Genomic DNA, 6370 nt, shown 5'->3' on the forward strand with positions numbered 1-6370 from the left:
TCTTTCCCTATTATCAAATTCCTGATTATGAACGTGTATTTGCATAATGTCATGCTACTGTGCATTATTCCTCACTACCATCAATGTTGGCATCCAAATAATTTATTAAAAAATAATATAAATTATATTTTAAAATTTCAATTAATAATTTAAGCTATACAAATTTAAAAAATTAAATTATTTTTAAACAAGAAAAATCTTAAAAAACAACTTGAAGGAAGTTACGATAGAAGGCATTAACATCGCGCTCCCCACCAATGCTCCAATCCGAACACGCCATTACCAAGGTGCCTTTAATGGCACCTTTGAACATGTCTAACCCCGCGTTTTTGCCTCTTAGAAGCTCTTGTTTGTTGTGCTGCCGCTGCCCTTTACAAGGAAAATCTAGGTCACCCATCACGTACCCCACACGCCTTGCCTCCATCTAATCTTTCTTTTTTCGCACTATATTCGCCATAATAGTGAGTGCAAGTTCCTTTCATCCCACATTTATTTTTATTTTTTGTTTCCATAAATAATTATTTGTGCGTGAGAATATTGCAATGCACATTTTCCATACCAAACGCTTGAACCAGTTTGATCCGTTGCCCCAGATGAAGTTTCCTGCTCCATCGATTGCCTTCATGGTTCACGGAAAGTGCTTGACAGAAACACGCAGGCTCTCCTGGTTCATACGTTTGGGCTTGGTTTCATTTCTTCCTTGGAGGATTTTTTTTAAACAACATTATCGAGTCAACCTCCAGAATGTGATGAGTGAAGTTCATTCCCAGAAATTTCTGGGAAATTAGAGATTTGAAATATGATGAATAAATTCTTTTAGGCGTAAGTGAAAAGATGCATTCTTTTTGGTGGAACTTCCAACAGCATTCTACATGTTCATGTGATGTGTTCATAATGATGGAAATTGTTCATGCGATTTTTTTTTAAATTAGCACTTAAAAAAAATTGATTATATAATGCAATTTGAATTTTTTTTTAATGAAATAGCATGATGTATACATGTCATGATTGAGAAAGACAACTTTCAAACTTCTCACTATTTATAATTGTTAAATTTCGATAAACAATTTGTGCAAAAGATATTGCATGTGAGGAGAAATGAGAGAAAAAAATAAAAAAATAATAAAAATACACTAAAACTTTTATTATAACATTATTAATATTTTTAAAAGACTCTTGACAAGATGAATCTAATAACACCATGAAAAAATTATAAATAATAAATAGAGTTTACCACACTTCCTATTAAAAACAAGCATGGCACACTTAACTTTTTGTTAATGATTTTTTTGGGTATTATTAGATTTATTTTTTTAATATTTTTCTTATAATATAGAAAATGTTGCAATCTAAACTTTGACTTATTTTTAAAGTTTTTTTATTTTTTATTTTTCTCTCTCATATCTCCTCTTTCCTTATTAGTAAAATTTTATAATTTTTTTAAGTCATGATTCTAAATAACAAGAAGCTTGAAATATTATATTATTTTTTAATCATGAGATATAAATTCTAATATTTTAATAATTTTTTAAAAAACCTATATTATTTCACTCATATTTTTTATATATAAAAAAAAACGTGCTAATAAAAAAAATATTCCTTTGAATGTGGGGTTCCCAAGATTTCATAAAGATCCTCTGTAAATTTCAAAAGTTCGTATATCTTTTCCTTTTTTTAATTATTCTTCTCACGAATAATTTATCGCATGAAAATGGCGGAGGGCGACTAGTCCGTTAATTTCAAATTATAAAAGCAGTATAATTTTGTAGGTGAGTGGGCATTCAAAAGTTCGTATATAGATTTTTTTTCTTCTTTTAGTGCAACTGTAATTTTAACTATTTTAAAAAATTATTTTATTATATTAATATCAAAAATAAAAAATAAAAAATAAAAAATATTTTTAATATATTTTTTAAAAACAAATATTTAAAAAAATATCTTCCGCCAATCTCCCATACTTGGCCCTGTTCCTGCCAGCGGGCCAAGTCATGCTAAAACATTGAACATTGACTAATTAATTAGCTTCAGGTAGCAGTTTGGTTCGCTAAACAACAAAAGTTTGTGGTAATTACTTTTATAATAAAAATTTTGAGATTTATTATGGGTTTCACAGTTGAATAGTGAAGGTCTCTTTCTTTTCTTTTCTTTTCTTTTTTTGTTTAATTCATTCTTCGTTTTATTTTTATTTCATTTTTAGATTTTTTTAATAGTTATTAAAGTTGTTTTTGAATTAGCTAAATTTACTAAAGTATATTGAGTCAACTATTGCATAATTTAATTCTAAATTCAGATTAAATAAGAGATTAGGTGAAGAGATATTTTTTTATGTTAACTTCATCATTTTTTTTATTTAATTTTAATATTTTTTTTATTAATTGGATGGGATATGTTTGTAGACCAACCAAGTCAATCAAATCACATATAAATAACTTTTATATGATTTAATTATAAATTTAAATTAGATAAAAAATCAAATCAAAAAATTTCAATATTAATTCACTAGATAAAAATATAATTCACCGCTTGGATACTTTTGTTATACTAAAAAAAATTAATCCGACAATCAACATAACATGTCATGTTCCTGTAAAAATCGACTAGCCACCTAACTACTGAAATATATATATCCAGAAAATACTGTAATTATTAGATGCCCTATTTAATGACATTTACTTGCTTTAATATTAACGTGCACACTGTAGTTTCTTTTGTTTTTATTACCAGTATTATTTTTTTATATAAAAAAAAATGTTCTATGATGCTGTAGGTGCAGATTCCTACATATGGTGAGTTCCCATCAATAATATTGGTCGACTATCATATATTAAAAAAAAAGGTACAGATTCCATTTTTTATCAAGTAATTAGACAGAGCTTTCATAGTTTATTATTGTAGAGCATACAACTTCCAATCGTGGTCTAACTGCCATTCATGCTCTTTAATATAAAGAATAGCATTATATTATTAGCGGGTTTAGTCTCGTTAATGTCACGAATGGCCCTAATCCCTAAGCCACTGTGAGAGCATAATATTTTATTCATTAATTACTGTAATATTACGAAACATTAATGGATAATTGACAGAGATGATCTTCTTTGGCATATGCCATCACATCTCGTCTTTAATCACTACTGTTCACTGCTTCAACATCCTCAAGCTTGTGAGTGATCAAAAGCATAAAAGAAAATGAAGAAGAAGAAGAAAAGTGTGTGTATAAGGAAGCAAAGCCCTAGGAATGCAAAGGCTGAGTTTAACTAACTAGAGTTGCAGTGCACTTTATTTCAGCAACTTTTAATTATTTCTTTTTTCTTTAATTATTCATTCAGCTTTATTTTATTAGCTAATTAGGTTTAGGAAAGTGAATTAATGACGAAACTGGAGATGAACTTGAATAAACTAGGAGAATGGCGTCGGCAGGTGTATATTAATTAATCAACAGAATGGTGGATTTTATCCCACTAAGCAATGTCTTGACCTTGCAGAGAGAAACTATACTTTTTTGAAGGGCTCCCACAAAATATATCATGCAGATAATTAAACACATGTGCTGTTTCTCCTTTTGTTTTGTGCTTTGCGTGAGTGTTCCATTTTCACAGCCTTTGGAGTTCATGATGATGTATGAACGCTCAGTGTGTGTGTGTGTGTCTACATATATATATATATATAAAAAGGAGCACAGTGTGCAAAGCTCTTGTGTTACGGAGGCCATTAACATAAACCGACCCACCTGTCTGTGATATTAAAAGTATTCTACGTTTCAACTGTGTATGCATTATCTGTTGAACGTACAAATGGGTGCATGTCGATCGTGGCCGGTCACTTCACATAATTGCAAGTTGATTGGTGTTCAAATCGTGATCCATCAATCCATCCATCCATCCATCTATATATATATATATATATATATATATATATATATATATATAAAATGATATAATAATTGCAAGTTGATTGGTGTTCAAATCGTGATCCATCAATCCATCCATCCATCCATCCATATATATATATATATATATAATGAGTGCATGCTGTGCAACAGTATTATTTAATCTCTCAATATGGATGCATTGTTTACTTCTTTTTAAAGGGAAAATATATAAGGTTAATATTATGCAAACGCGCTGTTCATGTTTTAACAGGGACACCACTAGTCATTGCTCTTTTCTAAAGGTTATGCTATAAATTCAAGAGGAAAATGTATGAGTGAGCATTGTATCTCCTTATATTTTACTGTGGGTAAGTTATTTTTTTTTTAGGTTTGATATAAATTTAAAAGGAAAAAAATATTAAATCTTGAATTTATGATCCAGGTTCACCATATAAATTTTTATTGTGGATGGCACTTTTCATCCTTTTTTATTTAAGAAAAAAAATTTTCTTTATTTTTTTGTTTTTATTTTATAAAATTAATCTTAATCTTATTTTCATTTATATTTAGATTAATATCGCTTCTTTCTTCTCTTTTATGTTATTTAGAAATTATATTTGAAATTATAATTATTTTTTAATTATATATTTAATTTTTCAGGAGGTTTTTCTTATTAATCTATATTTTTTTAATCTTTTTGTATAAATGAAATTTATTTTTAAAAATAAAAAAATTATTTTCAAATAATATTTCTAATATATATAGCCTTGCATATTATTTCTTTCCTTTTATATTATTCAATTAATTTTATGTGTATCTATTTTTATTATCATTTAACTGAATAAAAAAATATCTTATTAAAAAATTTAGCAAACACAACCGTGTAAATATTATGTTTTAAGAAATTAAATATCTTGGTTGACATTCTTTTCTTCTTTTTTTATTTTTAGTCATTATTTATGGTTCTTTTCACTTATTAACACACACAGTTCTCAATTTATTTAATTGCATGTATATATAATTTTTTTTCACTTAGATATTTTTAAATAAAAAAGGTGTTAAAAAAAGTCTGTATATAATATTTTGCTAAGAAAACAAATATTTAACCTACGGTAAAATATAGGTGGTCATATATATATATATATATATATATATATATAGAGAGAGAGAGAGAGAGTTCATATCACAACATAGAGCAGATTTTTTCTGCTCTCATTTTATTTTAAATTTTCTCTTTTTAAAAAAAATTATTTCTTATACATGTTTATGTAGACTTTATTTTTTATTTATGTTAGAGAGACCTATGTTTAATTATAATAAATTATGTAAGATAACTTTAATATATCAAGCATATAAACGCAAAGAAAAATTAATAAGATACATATTTTTTTTATGATTGATTAAGTGTTTAACCAATTATCTAAAAATCTTTATACCTTAAAGAATAAAAAGTCTTTTAATTTATACCAAACTTTATGGTTATCACACCACTTTTCATCAATTCTTTTTTGGCTAGACTAAAAAACTTTTTATACAACATAATTTTTATACTTTCATCCATCATGGATGTGTTTGGCCCATTGGGCTCTAAGCTTTAATTATCATTTCAAAATCTACATGACATGAAGGCCAATTTAAGGATATCTTTCTAACATTTTCTTATTTCATTAATATCACACCATCTTAAAAGTGACAATATCTTCATAGAATTTAAAATACATAGTAGGTGGAAATACTAACACTTAAATCAAGAATATAACATATGAATCATAACAATCATATTTTATAATCAAGTATTTCCTTTCATGTGTTACAATATATTGCATACATAAAATAAAAACTTAATGAGCAAATAAACTTTATGAAAGAACTTCAATAAATGATGTAAAACCATCAAACCTATTACAATTATCCATATTACATAACTTTTTGAGTGAATCTCGATACATTTATAAATGATCATCTATTAAATATTTATATTAAACCTATATAGAATATTGATGACAACATGTATTAATTAATTATGTAAACTAAATATATTAGATAACATTGGTTTAACTTAAACTTATTCAATTTAATTTAATAGTACTCTTAAATCATTATTAATTATTGATATAAATTCACATTCCTATACATTTACCAAAATTTTCAACTCAAAAATAAAATTTATAAAATATAAAACATACCTATTAAATAAATAATTATTTATTTGATTATAGAACACTTAAGTTACAAATTCAAAATCAATTTCATCAAATTATAAATAAATAAAAAATTTTAAAATCTCAAAAAAACCCTATCATGTACTAATTGCATATTCATATAATAAATTTCTATGATAAAATGAAATAAAACAAGTAAACACATAAACAAACTACATATACTACAAAAATATATAATAAAAATTAATATTTTAAAATTGAGTTTAAACAAAAAATGAATAGTTTTACTTACTTGATGTGGAGAATCTTAAAAAAATATTAAATCGAAATAAAGATACTG

The sequence above is a fragment of the Populus euphratica genome, unplaced genomic scaffold, assembly GCF_000495115.2.
Source record: "Populus euphratica unplaced genomic scaffold, PopEup_1.0 scaffold86.1, whole genome shotgun sequence".
Taxonomy (NCBI): domain Eukaryota; kingdom Viridiplantae; phylum Streptophyta; class Magnoliopsida; order Malpighiales; family Salicaceae; genus Populus; species Populus euphratica.